The following is a 22,241-nucleotide window of genomic DNA, read 5'->3' as shown; positions in this document are numbered from 1 at the left end:
TGTATCTTATTAGTGAGGATTCACTTACCTTTCAAGGCAGCCAAGAAAGCATATGAAGTTTTCATGATCTACTTAAGATATGTTACAAGTACATTTAGTATTGGGAGATGTGGACAGGACCCACAAGAGGGAAGGGGAAGCCAACGGCAGGTGGAGCGGGCGGGACAGGTTATTGTCCCACACCCCACCTCCCCAGGCCTGCCTGTGTAAATGGCTGTTAAGCAGCTGGCATGAAATCCTGACTCCATGTACTCAGAGGGACAGAAGAAGAAATAGGTCTAGAGAATACATTTCTAAAAAAAAAAAAAACAAAAAAAAACGGCTGGCGCTGTGGCACGTTGGGTTAAAGCCCTGGCCTGAAGTGCCGGCATCCCATATGGGCGCCAGTTCTAGTCCCAGCTGCTCCTGTTTCCATCCAGCTCTTTGCTATGGCCTGGGATAGCAGTAGAGGATGGCCCAAGCACTTGGGCCCCTGCACCCATGTGGGAGACCTGGAGGAAGCTCCTGGTTCTTCTTCGGATTGGCACAGCTCTAGCCATTGCAGCCATCTGGGGAGTGAACCAGCGGATGGAAGACCTCTCTCTCTGTTTCTACCTTTCTCTGTAACTCTGTCTGTCAAATAAATAAAATAAATCTTAAAAAAAAGTACATTTAATATTGGTCTGTGATTTTGTGACACATGAAATATTATCCATAAACTTTTGACACTTAAAATTTATTTATTCAAGTGGTTGCTTTTTAGAAATTTATTAACTCAAGACCATTGACTTTACTAAAATTTAATACATTCTATGTAAAATAATAAATTACATTAGGATTCTTTAAAAATCCCTTTCATGGAGAAAATTATGGTTTTATAGAATTAGATATATAAAATCTGAGTATCCACAAAAAAAACTTAATTTAAAAAAGAAAAGTAAATCACATGTAAGCTGTCAGATTTTCATGTGTTAGGGAAAAATAAAGAAGCTATGGAAACACAGCTAGTGACTTCTGGTCTTCCTTTAGGAAATCCTGGTTTTTGGAATGTGAATAATGAACCTGTTCCTGAATGTTCAGGAAGTTTATATTTTATTGAGAAGGATATGTGAGAGTGATGAATATGATATCTAAAATAAAGAAACTTTTAAATACCATGTCAAGAATGCAAGCTTAAAAGCCATGGCTTTTAACTTTAGGAACATATAAAACAGCATTACTATTCACATGAGTTTACTTATATTAACTTCTAAAAATCAATCCATATGCTTTTTTATTTATTTGCCTGCTTACAAATATTAAAGCAATATGCATTTCCCTTTAAAGTTTTCTGCCCATCTACTTGAAATGACCTTTCTGCTGTTGAAGTGAATGTCTAACGAATGGCTTAAGCTAAGGTTTACTGTAATGTGACTGTGTGTCCTGGTGGATCCTTATGTCCTCTAAGTTGGTGTCAGAGGCTTGACCTATCGAGCTCTCACCTTTTCATACCATGTTTGCCCTAATTAAGTTCACTGGGGCCGAGAAGAAACTTCTGAAAGCAAACTGTGAGTGTGGTACCTGCTCAGGCTGAGCAGTGTAGCCTTGCACCTGCATCAGAGGGAAGCAGACACAGGCTTAGATGCTTGGTGATGAAGATCATTGAGAAAAAGGAAACACAACTGAATAGCAGCCCTGTTCGAACCACCTCAGGACATCAGAAATTGGCTGGGTAGAGAGTACCTTCTGTGTGTCTTCTAAGTAGTAGTAGTCTGTGTGCAAGTGTTGACATGAGGTTCATCATCTATTGCTTACTTACATAAGAAATAAAATAAAAAAGGACACCCCCTTTGAGTTGGAAATTTTTAGAGCACCCTAGAACATGTGGGAGTACTTTCAGATCTTAGATGATATTTATAGGCTGTGTTTGAAGAAAGTTTAGTCTCCTTGTCACTACAAAGATAATTCTGCTAACAATACTTACAACAAAAACACTACCAAATGGTGACAGAAAAATGTGACATCATAATGTTTTGTTGAAAGGATAAAGTGTTGCGATGTGATTTCAAGTGAAGAAAACTTTTCCAAGCTTCTAAATTTCAGGCATGGAATTTGTATTAAATGCAATAGACAATACTTTCTATGAAATAATCAAATGATGATGTAAATTGAGTCATCTCTCTTATGTGGAAGGGGCAGAATGCATTGTGAATAACAAATACATTTTAAAAATTATGTCAAAAGATTATAATTGTGATCTTCTTGAAGATATTCACTATTATGTGATCACAAAAATCAGGAGACTATGAACTCTGAAGTGCTTAAAACTGAGGTGAAAAAAGGAGAATATCCTCATTTACAAAAGAAAGTGCCTGGGGGAAGAATGGGCAGATGTTGGTCAAGGAAGCAACATGTCAGGCAGGGTGAGAAAGTTCTGGAGATCTTTGTTACAGCATGGTGGCTGTTGTACTATGTATTTCCAAATAGCTGCGAGTTGGTCTTAAATAATATTTTTCTACAAAGAAAGGATGAATAAGTGAGGCTGTGGACACATTAATTAGCATGATTTATTCATTGCTATATATATATATATATGTCTCAAAACACTACAGTTATGCAGTTAACATATTTTCATTTTTCAGTTATGCTTTAATAAAGCAGAGGGGAAAATAAAGGGAAAATGAGTCATTCAGCTCAATTAGTATTGGTGTACATCAGTTTATGCATTCAAATAATTTAAGAATATAGTGTCTTATGTTTGATATTTAATAACAATTTGAAATGATAATTCTATTATGTATTGAATGGGGTACACATGGGCATATTCCTTTGTTTACTGAAATGTGCTTTGTGCAAAGAAACACCTAGAAACAAAAGTCCTGATAATTACGAGGCAAGAAAAGATTAGTTATAATAAAGTCATTTATTGAGATGGTGGGAAGGTGGCATTTGAAATAAGGGATTTCATATGCTAATTTCAAGATAGAATTTTGAATGTGTGTGTGTGTTTCTTGAAACATCAAAATAACTATGTAATGTCTTGATAGTCTTAGAACCAATACAGAATTACTCCTTCTAAGATTCTTATTGTTTAAAAGGATAATCTTTTAAATTACAACTTTAATAGAGATTATACTCAATATTTGATTGAATCCTGCATTGCAATACCAGTTTAGGCATGTTTGCCTTAAATGACCATGTACATTAATTAGAAAGAGAACAATTTACTGGGAGCTGTATCAAAAACAGCCCTGCAAATGGTATGAGCTTTTCCCAGGGATCCATATTGTCCTTGGACTTGGCTGTTGTATTATACTTTAAATGGAATTGATTGTGTGGTTGTAATGAAAGTAACAGATTGATTTCTATCCAGTGTTACAAAGAGTAAATAGAAAAATGTTCCTGTCTTGACCTGCATTCATAACCGATGGGATTTGCTGGCTTTAGACCCAGTTCTTAATAAGAGAGAAGATGCAAATGTGGTGAAACTGGCTTCAAAGTTTAAGGATCTTTTCAGTGCTCCTCAAAGATGATTCTTGTTGCATTTAGATGTGCTGTATTGATTAGATCACAATCACCTAGGAAATGTTGCTTCTTTAAATGCTATTCATAATTTATCATGCGATTAGCATTCATAGAGTTGTGCTTTTTAAAAACATATTAAAATTATTGAAATGAAGGTTATGACACAATGGTATATATTTTAATTGTCTCTAAAATTGACTTGTCTTTTTATAGTTCTTTAAGTCAATGATGATGGCTTAATTTTTTATTTATTGCCTATTTATGGCTAACAAATATTTTTGGGTATGTAGTAAATTTTTACCCTGGAAATATTAGGAAAACTATAATGTGAGTAGATTATATTAGTATCTTGTAGCATTTTTTCTGAAGGACTATTCCTGCTATATTCAGAATTATTATATTATTTGTCAAGAAATGAACTGCTGATATGCAACAGTGAACTTTTAATTTTTCTCCATCTTTTCTTGATAATTCAGAAAATAACCAAATATTGAGTATTATAATTATATTTTCCATTCAAATAGGCTTTTTGAGCTATCTTCTCTATTCATTCTTTTGCAAATAAAACTCACCCCCATGAAACACTCAATTTAACATATAAAATGTGCTTGGTAATTTCACATTGCCATAAATGAAGGAATGTAAAAAAAATACAAACTCAAACTAACAATTCATTTGTAAGCAACAGTTTCTTCACACATTATGTGGCTTTTTTGGGATTTGTTTTATGTTTGGGGTAAAGCAGTTTAGTATAATGATGCGTAAATAAGACAAAACAAAACAAAACAAAACAAGATTAAAAAAAAAAAACTAAAAAAAAAAAAACTAACACATTTGACTCCCGATGTTTCTCAGTTATAGCTTCCAAGAGCTCTCTGTTCTTTGCAGCCCACTTGATACCCTGCAGGTTATGGCAGACAATTCACAGGAAAAGCTTAAGCATGAAGCTTGCAGGCTTCTTGACTCCATTTTAAACCTTTTGTTCACACCAGGGTGGCATTTTTTCACACTGCATGTGGCAATTTTGACTCCTATCCAACTTGTCTTATAAAATCAAAGTCTGTGATTTTTTACATGCACGAGGCTGCTTCCTGAACTGTTACTGGTATTTGAGTCTTTCCTACTGACTGGTGCAGAAGTTTATACAAAATGTGATTTAGGGAGGGGAAGGAAGAAGACAGCAATATGAAAAATGTTCTTGCCGGAGACCCAGGACATTAATTTGGGATCAAAACAAAATTGACTTTGTAAAGATCATATATGAAAATAAAATATGCTGATCTCTCTTTTTATTATTTTTACAACATGATACTGTAAGTTAAGATCACTATATAAAACAATGTGACCTCATTTTCAGATTGCATTAATATTATTTTAAAAACATTCTCATATAATCAAAAAACAAAATCCCATTCTCAGATAAATACTATTTTCCCTAATATGTTGTAATAGTCAGTGAATGTAAATAAATTTTATTTCAAACATAATCATTTGACATGCCTCCATTTGATTTTAAGTTCAACTATACATAAAATAAAATGTTTTAAAAATTTGTACTATGAACCACAACATTAAACCAATTTCTGCTATGACTTCATCATTCTTAAAGAGTTTTTTTCTGCTATGTTTAGTTAAAAAAATCATTTCAGCCATTCATATTTTCTAATGATAAATTACACAGCTATTTCAAAGAAATTATATAAAGCAACAATTATGAAATAACAGAAGTGGAAAATCCTCCCAAATGCAAAAGTATGCATTAACTTGTTTCTATGGAGTAATTATTAAGAAGGGCAATAACAAATAGGAAATCTCCACAGATGATCTATCAATAATTACTATGTATATATATACATATATAAGTAATCTATATTTTTATACTTTTCCTTTGAAATTCTTATTTTATTTAAATATTTTCCTTTACTTGACTAACAAAAACACATAAAAATATTTTTAGAATATTCCCTAGACATGTTTTATATCAGCAGTATTTTTGTAGGGAAGAGAGTGAAAATTTTCTATTTTAATCAACAAATAGATGATAAAGAATTGATTTCTTGTATTTTCTGTAGCTATAGAATCATCACACTCTTTTCTTTTTAAATTAATGCATTTTGCACAGTAACAATTCAATCATAACAAAGAGAAATGAAAAATTAGCTGACAGAAGCAAGTCTTTAATGCAGTGTTTGCAAAGTGTTAAATTTTCAGATGGAACATTCTTCTTGCATATTTTATTAAAGTTTTAGAAACATTGTCAGCTTAAGTAGCATTATTTTAGTTAACATGCGGTGAATAATTTATATAGCAAAAGAGCAATATTGTGCTGCAGAAAAAACATATAAAAGAGGTAGTTGTAGATTATAGTCCATGCATTCTTTCAGGAAATATCTAAATAAATTCAGTGCAATTGAATATTTCATTATAATATTTGAAATATGAAGTGAATCTAATAAATGAAGGAAGAACTCAATTTAGAATTTAGAGCTTTTCTTTTCATCTACTGGAATAACAAATCCTGATTGACAAGATCATGGCAGAAAAATAGTACTGTGTGGCAAGTTCTGTCGCAGTAGGTGTACCAGCAAGCAGAACTGCATACTTCTCCTTCTACAGGAAGACTAGTACTATAACTGCAACTTTTATAACATCTTATGCATAAAAGACAACCAGTCTGCAGGAATAACTAAGTCTATGTAAAACAAGTGAGCTGTAATGGAGTCGTGCAGGATGAGGTTTTCTTGTGATGCAGTTATTTTTCAAGTACAGTTTATGCCTCCCTTTTAGTTAATATGAAATCTGATCTCATTAGGAATGGAAAAGAAAAAAATGTATTTAACTATTTAAAGTTTTATAAAATCAACCAGAATCCTAGTAATAAAAAGCAAAGCAAACAATTGAAAGCAAATAAAATCTATAAATAAGACCATATATATTAAACCAAAGTTTGGTGTTAAACCTTCATTTAAAGCTAAATGGCACCTGGAAATCTAACAATTTGAAATTAAGAATATGTAAAAGACAAAACAATCATTATCTAAAGAATAGTAAATTAACTTTATGAAACAAATTTTACCTGCTTTTGCAGCTCAGGTTTGTTGGAAATAGTGTGATTTATTTCATGTGAATGCCAAGAATGCAGAAATACACTGAAATCATCATTTACCATTATCCAGAAAAGAAAACCCACAACTTTATTGCTTTAAGTTTCTTATTTCCTACCCTCCCTGTCTGCTTCCTCGTTCCTTCGGACTCTCTTCTGGCCAGCATATCTTCTCTTGGAAGAAAAGCAAAATAAGACCACCAAACAGACACATACAAAATACCCACCACCCAGCTGAAAAGAAATAGGTTTTCTGCTTTTGCTCTCTCCTTGTATGTTAATAAAATCAGCTCGTACATTCTGTCACAAAAATTCAGCTTGGAAGGAATCCACTGCTACTTAGGGCTGGATGAAGAGAGTACTCATTGTAAATTATGTTTCATCTGTCACAGTAACCTTCTGTATTCTGTCATGGACCTCCCCTTTGCCTGTGGCAATTAGAGAAAATAGGTATGCCTTGAAGTAGGAAATAGTGGTTTCTTATAACTAAACAAACAAACAAAAAAAAATCTGATGACATGTACAGGCATTGCTTGCCTCAGAATATACTGAAGATAAGCATAAGAGGTATTTGGAAGTCATTCTGATTTCATAAGGACACAGTGAAAGACAACATTTTAGAATGAGCAGGTGGTGTGGTTACTACCGGTTATTGTTCCCATCAGTTATGTATGACAAGCAGTGAATTGCAATTGTGTTTAAAATGAAATATAAACAATGTATTTGTATATTATGTATTTTCTAATTAAATCATGCTATCAAATACAATTATAAAAATGTACTATTTCCTTAACATACCATATCACAGTGATTTTATGTGCCTTTTACAAATCATAATGATTTTTTTCCTTTAAGTTTATATCCAGGCTCTAGAATAGCATTGTTACAATTTTTTAGAGGGGGTAAAAAACAAAGAAAACAATTCCCTTTAAACACAGTTTAGGAAATGATTTTGCTAAACTTAAAGTCAATGTGATTATTTGATTTACTTACTCTTACAAATCCCTGAAATTACCTGGAGGCAGTTCAAGTTCACCTTTCTGGAATTAAAATCTGTTAAATGATAAGCATCATCTCATCATCTCCTTAAAAGGACACTCCAACTTTTTTGGCTTAATAGAGCACAGTAAAAGTTACTCCACTTGTAGTTACAAATGAGTTAAACTGAAAGATCTTAAAAGCTGCAAAAGAAAACAAACATAGTTGAATGGGAAAGAAAACACACACACGCACACACACACACACCACGTAACACAGGAAGAAAGTCACTGTTGAAGTAACTGAAACGGTCATCTTAACAGTTGGATAAAGCACATAAATAATTTAAGCTAGCACGAAATTCGTAAAGTCTGAAGAAAAAATTCTTGAGACTTAAAGGAAAACCTTTTGGCCCACTGCACAGGTTGGGCACGAAAGTGCTTGCTAAGCTATCTATTTCACACATGCAACGACAGAAGGTTCGATATTCATTCGATCGATGAGTGAAAAGGCACAATGGCAAAATCAGACAGACTTCTTTTCAAATACAGGTCTCCAATGTCCCCCTCCAGTCTGCAGATGCACGGCTGGTGGTGTGGCTCAGACGGAGCAAGGGTTACATCAAGGCTGTTCTCTGGACCGTGCAGTCTAGACCAATGACCTGCAGCATCATGCCCTTTGAAGAAGAGGCAAGTTCGGGCACGATGAAGAAAAATCAAGGCGTACCCCTTTTAACAATAGGGAGCAGCTCGAGGCTGCAAAGAGGTAAGCAGGGTAAGAAGCAAACGGCATCTGCTTCCATGGTTACAGACCAACTATGAGAACCTTGCTTTCCAAGGGAGTCTGTTCTCAGGCCCCCTTATGGGGTATGTCATGCATTGTAAGCAAAGACAGGTCGAGCTGAAACGCGCAGAGTTATTTCAGAGTAAAATGATACAGAGCACATGGCTGGTGGAAAAAAAAAAAGTCACATGACTATTAAGAACCAGACTTGGGGTATTCTAGAATAGAATTTTTTCTTATACCAAGTTAGATAAAGAAAGTAAAATTGTATTAAACAAATGATAATCACAAATTTCATTTTTCAGGCCTTTATGTGAGCAGAGGTCAAGGGTCAAGACATCTTCTCCTAATGGCAGGACCATATAGTCTATTGTTAATATAGCTTTATTATGGGTATTGTTTGAAAATGTTTGCTTTATTCAGGACTTAAATGTAGCATTGTGTTTCTGTGCGTTTCTCTCTGGTATAATCTGATGTTCTGCCCAAGATTTTCCCATTTTCATGTTCATTTCTGTGGTCAGAGCTCAAGATGAGGGCAGGCGGTTTGGTGAGAAACTTTCTCGGTGTGATGTTGCTGTTCTCAGAAAGTCAGGGTTTCCTCTGCCTTTTCAAATTTTCTTACAATGAATTCAAATGTGTAGCAAAACCATTAACTTTTGACAATAGCTCTGATTATAATTCTTTTCTTTTGTACAATGCTTGATACATCAGTGGGTCTATAAATTCAAATATAAAAGTTTTCTTATTCAAGTATAAAGTTTCCTTATGCAAAATATTTAGTTATTAAGGTTGAATATTGTAACAGAATACAGTAACAGCTAATGATATTTAGATGAAATTTTGACAAATGTGAAAATAGCATATTCTGTACTACTGAAGGAAGCTGTACTATAACAACCATACAAAATGCAGGCACATTTAAAGGTAATAGATACAACATTCCTCTGCATGTATACCACAGTGCATTACTAGAAGAACTCTGATGTGGTTATCTTCCAAGTATTACAATTGACTGTACGTGTTCTGTGCAATTTATCATTTGAACAACATTCACATATATTGTTAAAGCCAGGAAACAAACACAAAAAGGAAAGAATAATCCAGGAGACAAGTCATAAAATAATATTTTAAATTATTTTCAGCAGCTATGTATTTTACTATAAGTGTGTGCCATATAATCTATATGTAGGTATAACTTAAAATGCTTATTTCCAAGGAAAAAAATTACCTTGTAGCTTTACAAAAGCAATTGTTTTTGCCCATGATACCAACAATTTTATGCTCTCAATCAAGAAATCAGAAAGTTATTTTCTGGATTTTCTGGTATGTACTTGTATGTTGAGCTGAATAAGTATGGAGTAGTGGGTAAACAAATATATCTTTTGTTTCTTTGAATGTGTTGAGAAATATTAATTTCTATTCTTGAGTATTTTGAAAAGTATATGGATAATAAGTGAGCTATTGAAGTGTTACTATTTTAACATAATAACTCATATACTAGTGTAAACAATATGCATAATATCTCAAAGCTCTCATGTTCTAGTTTCTTTAAATAATTTACATACTGATCAGATAATTCACCATCAGAGTTTCTTGGATGTAATAACAAATCATACTTTCTGCCAAAGGTCAAGTGCCAAATATTTCTTCAGTGGAAAATCTACCTGTCAATTCTCCAAACGAAAACAAAGCAAAAACAAAGGTTTACATATTGCATGATAATCTGTGAGCTGTGGTTAAAGGAATGAAATCTATTGCAAAATAGATAATCGGATTCTTGTTATTTTTTTTCCAGTTAACTTTAGCCTAGTCCTGCTTTTCTGTTTTTCAAAAACATATTCAGTTTTATGAATATGTATTTGTGAGCATAATTTCTACTAAGTTGCCAAATGTGGACATATGTAAAGACTGGGGAACATTCTCAGAGTCAGATTGAGGGTTATTGAAAAGCTATTACATTAATATGATAATACGCAGGAAAATCATATAATATTGAATATTTAGAGGAAAATGACAACTTCTATATAGTATATGCTGCATGTAGTTTGCAACAAGAATTCTAGTTATGTAATAAGATTTGTTAGATTTATGTATTCCATGAATTAAATTTTAAAACAATCATTGTATCTTTCCCTTTCCCTTGCAAAATTTAAAAACAGCTAAACTAAAATTGGGCTTGCCTAATGAAGTGTTTATCCTTATAAGTGAAAAGACTGAAGTTGTCTAGGACCTTAGCATCTGGAGTGCTTTGAATACAGTATATGTTCAATAAGTCTCTATAAGAAATGAATAAAGCTATGGTTGCACCAATGGAACTGTTATCTAGAAAATGATCCATTTTCACAAAAAAAAAATAATAGAATCACCTGTATTTACTTGTGTACTATTTTAAACCATTTTCTCATGATCTGTTTATGCAAACAAGTACTTGTTGTCAGTAATCTGTAATTACCCAATGTGTACTAAATATCCAATGAGACTAAAAGTATAGGAGAGACTAAAAGTATGTATATTTCATATTTTTGAAATCAAGTTCCATGAAAAATCATTCTTCAAGATGTTATGTGCTCTAGGGTATAAAAACCAGGAGAAATAAGTATGAGGAGCTGGTATACTAAACAATGTGAAAGAGACTTCTTATGTTTGCTAGCTTTTAAGACATTCACAAGACTAGTGTATATTGTATGTTTCTAAGAAGAGCATATAGTTGATACCATTTCACAAAATTATTTCACTTTTTTCATGAAAGACTTATTAACTAAATCTGAACTAATTTCATTGATTTGCTGAAGCTGACATAAACCAGATTGAGTGAGTGGATTTTAACTCTGTCTTCCTAAACTCCATTCTCTGTGACATTATTTCTTAACTGGAAACTAGCTATGACAGAGTATTTACAGCATAGTATTTGCTACCTATTTGGGCATTTGTGTTTTTCCTATTTTAAACTGGTTGTTGAAAATTTAATAGCACAATGTGTCTTAATTTCCTCTCTGAATCCCTCTTTTTAGGTTAGTTATGATCACTAAGAGGTTAACAAGTGTAGAGGTTTTCTATTCATCAAACTATCTAAACTACAAACTACTTAAACCAGTTAGGAAGATTAAGCATATCAGAGGGACTGTCGTGGGAAACTATCACTTACTCTCTTTTTTAAATTTAGCTATTATATCAAAAACCTGTAAATTTTACCATGCTGATTTCTCTAATTTACCTGGGTAAACATCTATGTTTATCATAAATACCCTTTCTATCATAACATTGATATACTCTGATTTGCAATTGTCTAATCATATCTAAGTAAGATCCTTACAATAGAGTTCTGAAAATTGCCAGGCATTGTTTCAATGTGTCTTTAACTTGCCCCTATTTTATTACCTTTGAGTTTCTACAAAACTAATGTGAAGAATATTCAAGAAATTTGTACTTGAGTATTTCATATCATTTAATTTTAGGCATTTTATTACAGGTATGAACCTTTGATATCTTGGATGAGATAACCAGAAGGCAAACAAAAATGGAAAAATCTATGAATAAAGAAATTGAAAAACATTAACTTTTTTATGAGAGAGAGAGAGTGAGAGAGAGAGTGCTTCGATCTGTTGCTTCACTCCTCAAATACCTGCAATAGTCAAGGCTGGATCAGGTTGAAGTCAGGACTCATTCCATGTCTCCATTGTGGATGGTGGGGGCCCACATAATTGAGCCATCATTTTCCTGCGTCCCCAAGTGTACAATAGTAGGAAGCTGGATAGGAAGCACAGCTGGACCTCCAACTCAGAGACCACAATATGGGATGTCGATTGCCTAAGCAGCATCTCAAAACTGCTGAGCCTAATGTCTTCCTTGAAATACACAAGTTTGACAGAAAAGCCACTGAATTCCCAACTGATCTTTTATGTACTAAAGTACTAAGGATTATGTTGTAGGTAAAATCTCTAACAATGGTTGGATTATAAGCAAATATATGACTAAATTTTAAAAAATGGCTTACAGTCATGAACAGATTCTTTCTTGATCATATTTCTTAGAGGAATGAGTTCTATGGTGGCCTATTTTGAATGGTCTCTGAGGTTCACTTTGTGACAATAATTAGGAATATTTGTAATATGGTTTTAATGTATCTTGCCAGACATAGGCACCCCAGACACTATGGACTTAGTTTATATATGACCCACAAATTATTTAATTTAGTAATTGTCTATTAACTAGAGAACAAAAACATGACCATTGCATGCTCTTTACTCTGTAGAGCTCACAGTCATATCTGAGAAGAAAGCAGCTTAAATGTGCTACTATCATGAGAGAAAGGCATCTGAATGTAACTCTGTCCACTTTAAGTCAAATGATCCATGCCATGAAGTCCAAAGATTCTTCAAGTTGAATCCCAGAATCTTATATATTCTCTGGAGTTAACTTTCATCACATAATACATGTTGGGGTATCCCTGAAAACACCATATTCATAAATGCAATTATGAATGCTAGACCTAAGGTGGCAAGGATATGATCCTTAATACAGTCATTAAGAGTAAGTGAGAGGCAGGTGTTTGGTTCAGCTGATGGACACTGCCTGGGATGCATGCATCCTATAGGAGAGTGCCTGCTATGATTCCAGGTGTCTCCACTTTTCCACCTTCACCCTTAGAGGTAATGGAAATGAGTCAAGTATTTGGGTCCCTGCCACCTCTGTGGGATGATCAGACTGGGATCCAGAATCCTGGTTTTGGCCTGGTCCCATCCCACACTGGCTCTTGTTGGTATTTGGGGAAGGAAACCAGTGGATGACAGGTCTCTGTCTCTGTCTCTCTACCTTTCAATACAGAAAAGTAACTGAATAATTTTTGAGAAGAGTAATGGAAAAAAAATTATATGAACTAGCTGTGCTTTCTGTTTGTAAGTACAAAGAAGTATTACACATAAAGTTCATTCTCAAATCATACGGCACCATTGTCGTAAGATAAATATAATTAACTAAACCTCAGGCATTCAGCTTAGATGATAATTGGTGCATGTAGGAAGTATGTGTTTGACTGCAGATTGGGTAAGTCTTTTGTAGTTGTAAAAGCATCATTTGAACACACTATTATGAGGATACTTTAAAAAGTTCATGGAGGGGGCACCTGGTCATCCAAGCCACTAAAGTGCCTACATCCCACTTTGATGTACCTAGTTTACTTCTAGGCTCTGACTCCTGACTCCAGCTTCCCATCCAGTGCAGACCCTGGGAGGCAGTGGTAATGGCTCAAATAATTGGGTTATTGGCAACAACTTGGGAGACCTGGATTGCATTCGCAGCATCTGGCTCCTACTTCTTGCCTCAACTGAAAAATGGCTGTTGCAAACCTTTGTGGATTGAACCAGTGGATGACATCTCTAAATAAACAAACAAACATGCAAAATCAACTTGAGATGTGCAATTTGGGACATGCTCAAGCTGACTTACCTCAAACGGTAGAGTTAGAAACATACCAGGGGATTCCAATTCAATCCCATCAAGGTGGCATGTACCAATGCCATCTCACTAGTCCCAGTGATCAATTTCTGTTCACAATTGATCATAATGATAGGACTAAGAACCAAAGGGATCACATAAACAAGAATAGTGTCTGCAAATACTAGCTGATAGAATCAAAAAGGGAGAGAACGATCCAACATGGGAAGTGAGATACACAGCAGACCCATAGAATGGCAGATGTCCTAAACAGCACTCTGGACTCAGAATCAGCCCTTAAGGCATGCGGATCCAGCTGAAAAGCCCATGAGAGTATTTCAGGCATGGAAAGCCAAGACACTCTGGGGGAAAAAAAAACACCCCTAAATGAAAGATCTCCTGAGTGAGATCCCAGTGGAAAGAACGGGTCATCAAAGAAGGAGGTACCTTTCTCTGAAGGGAGGAGAGAACTTCCACTTTGACCATGGCCTTGTCTAAATATGATCAGAGTCGGTGAACTCAGGGGGCTTCCATAGCCTTGGCAGCTCATGACAAGAGCCTAGGGTGATTTCTGATGCCATAAACAAGAGTGTCAATTTGTTAGGTCAACAACAGGAGTCACTGTGCACTTACTCCTCATGTAGGATCTTTATCCTTAGTGTGCTGTACATTGAGATTTAATGCTATAACTAGTACTCAAACAGTATTTTTCACTTTATGTTTCTGTATGGGAGCAAACTGTTGAAATCTCTACTTAATGTATGCTAAACTGATCTTCTGTATATAAAGAGAATCGAAAATGAATCTTGATGTGAATGGAAGGGGAGAGGGAGTAAGAAAGGGGAGGGTTGCAGATGGGAGGGACATTATGGGGGGGAAGCCATTGTAATCCATAAGCTGTACTTTGGAAATTTATATTCATTAAATAAAAGTTAAAAAAATAAAAAAAGATAAAAAAATTATTGGTGCAAAATGTTTTGAAATCCATGCTCAGTTTTATTATAATATGCATTTTCCATGAACATTGAGGATCCTTTGTATGCATGGATTACAAAATTCTTTGCACCAAAATAAACTTACTTTTTAATTTTATGAACCACAAACTTTTTGAAGTGCATGTATGTTATACTTCTGGAAATTCTAAAACCAATACAAAATTGTAAAAGACTTCATATTTCACTCTATCAATCATATTGGGAACATACAGAGAATTATAGCGCTGGACAATTAACTTCTGTGTGCTAGAAAACCTGGAACTCTTCTTTCTTTCAAAAAATGCTTCCTAAATTTGAATAGATTTTAATGCAAATGCAAAATCTTTAACCATAAAAGTTTTCTAAATGACCTATTTTGTGACAGGTATTAAATGAAAATATTTTTATTGTTCATAGATAATCTGAACTGGTAAGTGCATTTTCTTTCAATTTTAGATAGAAAAATAATCCTTTAGTTTTTTTTTAAAGAAACAGTCTCTCCTTTTGATCCCAAAATATTTTTTAAAATTTTTCATCTAAATATTTTAATTTGTTTCTTCAGAGCTGACGTGCTCTCTTGTAGGTATATCCTTCTCTTTGGAACATCTTTCCAAACTACCTTCCACACACAATCTCTTGTCTTTTGTTCTCTTTACATTTTTACTAAGGTAAAACAAAACAGATATGGCAATGGGAAAAATTCTTAAATATGTACATAACTTTCACAGTGGAAAGATGGTAACTGAGTGTGAAACTCAGCTCTGGATTTTTTTTAATGTTTTCTTTCAGAATCGTTTTAAACTTACAAAAGAAAAACTGTGGTGTAGTAATAAAGAGTTTCCATATACCTTCATGCCATCTCCCCTAACCTGAATTTTCATCCACATTTTTAAAAATGCATTGTCTTTACTTTAAAAAGTGCAAAATAAAAACAATCTTTCTCCCTTCTTATAGGTAGAGTGATTTTCCAAATCCTTCTTTTATCTGAGCCATGAGGCTGTGCATGTGTATAATGGTCTAAGTTCCAGATTGTTCTGCTTTTCAAAAAAAAAAAAATGGTTGTTTATTATTGCTCATATAAAATCACTGAAACCAATTTCCCTTAATTAATGTGTCACAACCTGCATATTTTTGTTGGGCATCAAATCCATTCTTAGCTGTTGTGTGTCTGTGTGTGTATGCAGACCCCTTAATATTAACATGTGTTGAAATAAATATCTCTCAATACTTTGTTTTTACAGATGGATGCCACTTATTGTGCTTGTTATATTACTTAGTGTTCCTTTTTGTATTCTTTTTCTCTCAGAGAAATGATTGAAAACATCTTCATTTTTTTACCATCAAATTGCTGCATTTTGCTTTAATTAAAAAGAGACTCATGGCTCTACCTATTTTTCAAGGGCTAGATCTATGAACCTAAACTGTATTTCTTACTAATTCATATTTATTATTATATAAATTATCATTTAATGTTAGGGATTATTTATGTTTATATGTGTTATGTTTATATTATACAGAAATGTCATTTATAGCAATCTTTAATTTTACTAAATAACAGTAACATTTTTCTCTGATGCGTTTTCTACTGCTACATGAGGAGGCATGGGTTACTTCAAAAAGTTCATGTAAAATAGGGTTAAATAATAAATTGATTTCAGTGCAGAAAATTTTTGAAATCCATGCATAGTTTTTTTGATAATATGCTTTCTCCATTAATCTTTTTGAAAATTCCTTGGGTACACACATGCACACACACATGCACACACGTACATAGTTGAAGACACACATTTATATCAAGTTTTATATCAATTAAGCACCTACGTTCACATTGGAGGAACCTAGAGATGTTGATATTCAGGCATCTGGGGTGGAGTAAGATGTTCTGCATTTCTGAAAGATTCCAAGGAGTAATAGTACATCTGGCCTGTGCATCACAGAATGTCAAGGAGTTTGGAGACTTGGGTTCAAATTTTGACTGTCCTGATTTTATCTTAACTTAGAGACCTAAACTTCTTGCTCCCTATTAAGAAAATGGGCAGAATATTATTTCTTTTGTCTACTCACAGATCTTTCCTGTACTTCAAATTAAATTCATTAGCATAGTTCTTTCCAACCAAAGAATATGAGGAGGCAATATCACCAGTTATTTCCTCTGATTCTTGTGTAGTATATTTCATATCAATAGCTATATTGGACGTTGTGCATTTAGGTTAAAATGCTTGACCCAGTTTTAAGGTCCCCTTCCAACAGCTCTTTATTCTCTTCCTGTTCATTCATTCATTTATTCATTCAACAGGCATTTTTGATATACCTACTGTGCCCAAGGCATTATGCCAGATGCTGCTGATACAGCTGATCCCTTCCATTTGCTTCTACTTTTCTTCATTATCTCAAGTCATTTTGTTAATTGACTTTACTGTATGCTCTGTAGCTTCCAGATCTTTTCCTTCATCCTTCAACGGAGTGTTGGAAGCACTGATCTGAAGGTTGAGTTGGTTCTTTTTGGATAAATTGTCTTTAATTCCACAAAGATCCGCCAATTTCCACGAATGTCAGATTTTCTATAAAAAAGAATACAAATTTGGAAAAGACACAGAAGGCACTGCTTTATTTTTCAAATTATTTACATTTTGAATAGGAAATGGGGTATTTAGTAATTCTTCAAATAATTACATCACTTACCAGGATATGAGTGTTTTCATAAGAAAGAATTTAAAGAGGAAAAATCACAACAAATTTGAAACACTTGTGAAAGGCTTCTTGCAAGATGCCTAAATTGTGACAGAAATAGATGAGAGGAAGAACATATATATGTGGGACAAATTGCTCCCTTCTTGGCTTTGGTTTATGTTGAGTGACTGGGACATCCTGCCCAGGGTGGGCACCAAGGTCTTACAATTATATGAGATGATGCTAGATCCTGCTATTGCAGTCGACCATGAAGGCTTGGATTTCAGCTATAGGAGTTTGTACATTACTTGGGAGTCTTTAGTGAGCCTTTGCAAGTTAATGTCACCATTGGCCTTCCTGCCATGCAGTCCAAGTCAACGTTTAATTCATATCTATGGAATATAAATGAAAATCAACTGTCAGAAGCACCATTCAGATAAAGTAGATTGGCAGCCTCCAAGTAACTGTATGCCAATATTCATCCAGGCAGAGGAACATAACGGACAAGATGCAATGGCCTGAGAAGACACCTGGATGCCAGGTCTCATCCCTAACTTGCCAGTCTTTTGCCTTGAAAAAGATCTTTCTCCAGGCCTTTCTCCTTATAAAGTCTGCCAAGGTATGGAAAAAGATAAATACGGTAATACAGTTCAACACACAAACTTTAAAGAGTAAAGGCCCATCCAAACATAAATGTTTCTCCTGGAAATTTCTCATGCCCCTTCTTCTCCCTCTTTGTGGTGAAGAATTGGAGACAGAATCCTTTCTGTCTCTTTTCCTTCTCCTTGAAATGAAACATCATATTTTCTCTCCATCACTTCAAGACTCAGGGCGTGCTTTGTGAACACATCAGGGTGTGCTATGTGAACACTGGGACAGGATGCCCCCGTCACTCAACATAAACCAATGCCAAGAAGGGAGTAATTTGGCTCACATATTTAGGTTCTTCCTCTCACCTATTTCTGTCACAATTTAGGCATCTTGCAAAAAGTGATTTATTTGACCAGGTCTTTTTAAAAACCCTAAAATCATCTGCCAAGTGGCTGCTTTTCTTCTTCACTGTAATGAAGTTATAGTCATGTGCAGACTGTACTGATTACATCATCCTCCTGACCCTGGATTAAACATCACCTCTTGATACCCACGGCTCCCGACCCTCAACTAGTCACTCACCACCCTCCTTTATTTGCTTTATGGCATTTTCCATTATCTAGGATTACCTTCTTTATTTGTTTGCATATTGTATGTCTCATTAGTCAATACAATTTTATTAGTTTATTATATGATGGACACTGCCACAGGAACTGGGAATATAGCCATGCACCCTTAAGGAGATAACAATAATAAATATTGATAGTATTAATTATCTACTGATGAGTATAAATGTCAGGTGATAAGAAGTGCTATAAGGAAAAACAAGCAAAGTGGAAGATTAGAGAATGAAGGTCATTTTTTGCTGTTTCACATCAGATGTTCAAGGTAGAATTTCCTGATTGGGTGCCATTTATTCAAAGGCCAGGCATATATGAAAGTACTTCAAAGATTTGGTGTAAAAATGGACTTCATTGCCAGATGGTTTGATTTAAAAATAAAAATGGGAGCAGGCATTTTGTCTAGCACTTAACACTCTCACATCCAACATTACAGTGCTTGGGTCTGATACCTGGCTATCACTCCCGACTCCAGATTTCTGCCAATACAGATCTTAGTAGTCAACATTGATGATTCAAGTAATTGGGTTTCTCTCTTTCAAATAAAAAAATAAATATATAAATCTTAAAAATTAAACAATAAAAGCACTAGCTCTGTGTATTTCCCTTTCTCAACAATTGCCAATATAGATAAACTGCATCTCTCTCCCCGATAGACAGTAATCACAAACAATCATTTTTAAATGAACAAAAATAAATAACAAGACAAAACAAATAGCAAAACCATATGAGTTACAGACCAATTTCTGCAAAGGTATGAATTTTTGTTAGCAACCAAGTGCAAAACCAAACAGTCTATTCCAATAATCCAGGCGTGGTCCCTGCTCTCCATCCTTTCAGGCATGCCGTTCTGCACTCTGTAGGAAAGGCGTGGTGTAGAGAAATGCGGTGTCATTAAGGGGCATTAAGGAGCAGTGAGCCTTCTTGTGGGTAAATGGGTAAAGGATTCTGCTTTTTTTTTAAAAAAAATAATGCTTTATTATTTATTTGAAAGACAGTATTAGAGAGAGAGGTAGAGACAGAGAGAGACAGGTCTTCCATTCCGCTGGTTCACTACCCAGATGGCCGCAACAGTCGGAGCTGCGCCAATCTGAAGCCAGGAGCCAGGAGCTTCTTCTAGGTCTTCCACGTGGGTGCAGGGGCCCAAGAACTTGGGCCATCTTCAACTGCTTTCCCAGGCCATAGCAGAGAGCTGGATAGGAAGTGGAGCAGCCGGGACACGAACTGGCACCCATATGGGATGCTGGCACTGCAGGCTGGGGCTTTAACCCACTGCACCACAGTGCTAGCCCCAAGGATTCTCCTTCTACCTTGAGGAGTAGTTAATAAATCAGAGTACAGGTCTAGGATGCCAGTTTAAATATGCCAGACCTTTACCCTGGGATTTTTACACTTTGTTCACACAATGAGGTAGCACTTACTCAGCATTTCTAGTCAGTCACACACATCAGTCATCACTGTTCTAATCAATTAAAAAATTTGTTACAATCTTTTGTAAATTGCTCATATGAAATTTCAAAATGCAATGTGTGGAAAATTGAAGCATTTGTCATAGTTATCCTTAGAGTACAAACAATTGATTGGGAACTTGGGAGTTTTAATCAACCCAGAGAATGGAACCCTGAATAGATTTCTTCAAATTATAACCAACTGATTCTAAGGTAAATTATATACCGCAGACCCTACCTACTTGATCATTTTAAAGTAAATCAGAGACACTAACAGAATTAACATGGATTTTTATTTTCTCCTATTTGCTCTCTTATATGTTAGTAGGACAAAGCAATGAAACTATCCAGAAACTTACATTGTTGAATTTAACAGATTCAGATTTACCATGGTTTCTTAAATTTTTGATTAACATAAAAAGAACAGATTTCATGTTTCATAGGTATGTTTCTAAGAAGATAATCATACTTCTCTCCCTCCCTCCCTCAATCCCTCTCCTTCCTTCCTTTTTTCTCTTCAGTTTTTGCAAAAACATAATTTCAGTGCACTCTGTAACCACAGGCTTAATTCACCACTAACCATAATATTTAGCAAGTAGAAAAATAGAAAGACTACAGTTCCACAGGAATGTAAACAAGGGCTAAAGACAACAATCAAATCTCAAGCTGTCCATTTTGTTCATATAGATTTTTTCAATTCTGTATTAATTACTACGTATCAGAAAAATATGGTATTTGTCTTTTTTGAGTCTGGCTTATTTCACTAGGCATGATGGTTTCAGTTACATCCATTTTGTTGCAAAAGAATTGATATCTTTTTTCTTACATGGTTGAGTAGTATTCCATAGTGTATATATACCACATTTTCTTTGTCCATTCATCAGTTAATGGACGACAGGGTTGATTCTTTATCTCAGCTACTATGAATTAAGCTGCAATAAACAAATAACAAATCTGGGTTTAAGTAACTCTTTTATATGTTGATTTCATTTCACTTGGGTAAATTGCCAGGAGTGAGATGGTTGGGTCATAAGGTAGAACTATTTTCTACTTTCTAAGGAATCTCTATACTGTCTTCCATTATGGTTGTATTAGTTTACATTCCCACTAACAGTGCATTAAGTTACCTTTTTCCCCACATCCTCACCAGCATTTATTATTTTTGGATTTTTGGAGGAAAGTTTATAGTTAATGCCTACATCAAAAAATTAGAAAGGCATCAAAATGATCTAACAACGTACCTTAAGAACAATCAAACACAAAATTAGTAGGGGGAAAGAAATAATTCAAATTAGAGGAGAAATAAGCAAAATAGAAGCTAAAAGAACAAATATCTTTGAAATTTTTTTTGAAAAAATAAACAAAATTGATACACTGATGTCCCAACTAACCAAAAAAAGGGTACATGACTTTTAATGATTTACTCTAGATTTTATTCTTAATAATTAAATAATTTACTTCACTACCCAGTGTATAGATAATCATAAGGTCTTGAAACAAATATGCAAAAAAATACATGTATCAATATAATTGTAATTAAACTATTTTATAGGGTTTTTAAACAAAAATTACATCAGTTTAAAATGAAAATCTTAAAACATCGGCTTGTTATTTTCAATTCTGGTTTCCTCTTTCTGCATATTCATGGTCTGGAGAGGAGGCTAGCAATAGCCTTCCTTAATGTTTTAGTTTCCAAAATTTTTGCCAACCCTGAGTGAATTAGGTCAGCACTGGAAAACATTCCTTCCACTGCCGACGTGAATATTCTGCTGTTTGAAAAACTTGAGTAGCTCATCAATCATTTCGTTAATATTTGTAGCTTCTCACAGAGCTGGAATATGATTTGTGAAACCTCACCAGGAAGCATATGTTTTCCAAAATCCTCATCTCATTTCAAATTCCTTTAGTTACTGTTATGGACAAATAATTTCTGTATGGCTATGACAGAAAGTTAGAAATGAATGGTAAACAGAACATCTAAAATATGATTTATTTAAAATATTACTAGAAAAGTTGGAAAAGGTATTGAAGTATACTCTTAGAAATTAAACTTTTTATGATATGCTTCAAATTAGTATATAAAATAAAACTATTTAGAAAGTGTTTCACTAATAACTCTTTTGATTTAAAAATGTTTGTAAATTTACATAGTAAGCAA

The 22,241-nt window shown here is 34.3% G+C and overlaps 1 long non-coding RNA gene across 32 annotated transcripts in view; it reads left to right on the top strand.

The window, feature by feature from the left end:
* LOC103350594 (uncharacterized) overlaps positions 1-22,241 on the top strand; it is a 647,925-nt gene that overhangs the window by 257,999 nt on the left and 367,685 nt on the right. The window lies entirely within an intron of this gene.

This window comes from Oryctolagus cuniculus, chromosome 4, assembly GCF_051225735.1.
Source record: "Oryctolagus cuniculus isolate XC-2025 breed Fujian yellow rabbit chromosome 4, ASM5122573v1, whole genome shotgun sequence".
Lineage (NCBI taxonomy): Eukaryota > Metazoa > Chordata > Mammalia > Lagomorpha > Leporidae > Oryctolagus > Oryctolagus cuniculus.
Note: the sequence above shows the minus strand (reverse complement) of the source record. Positions and strands in the feature narration are given on the sequence as shown.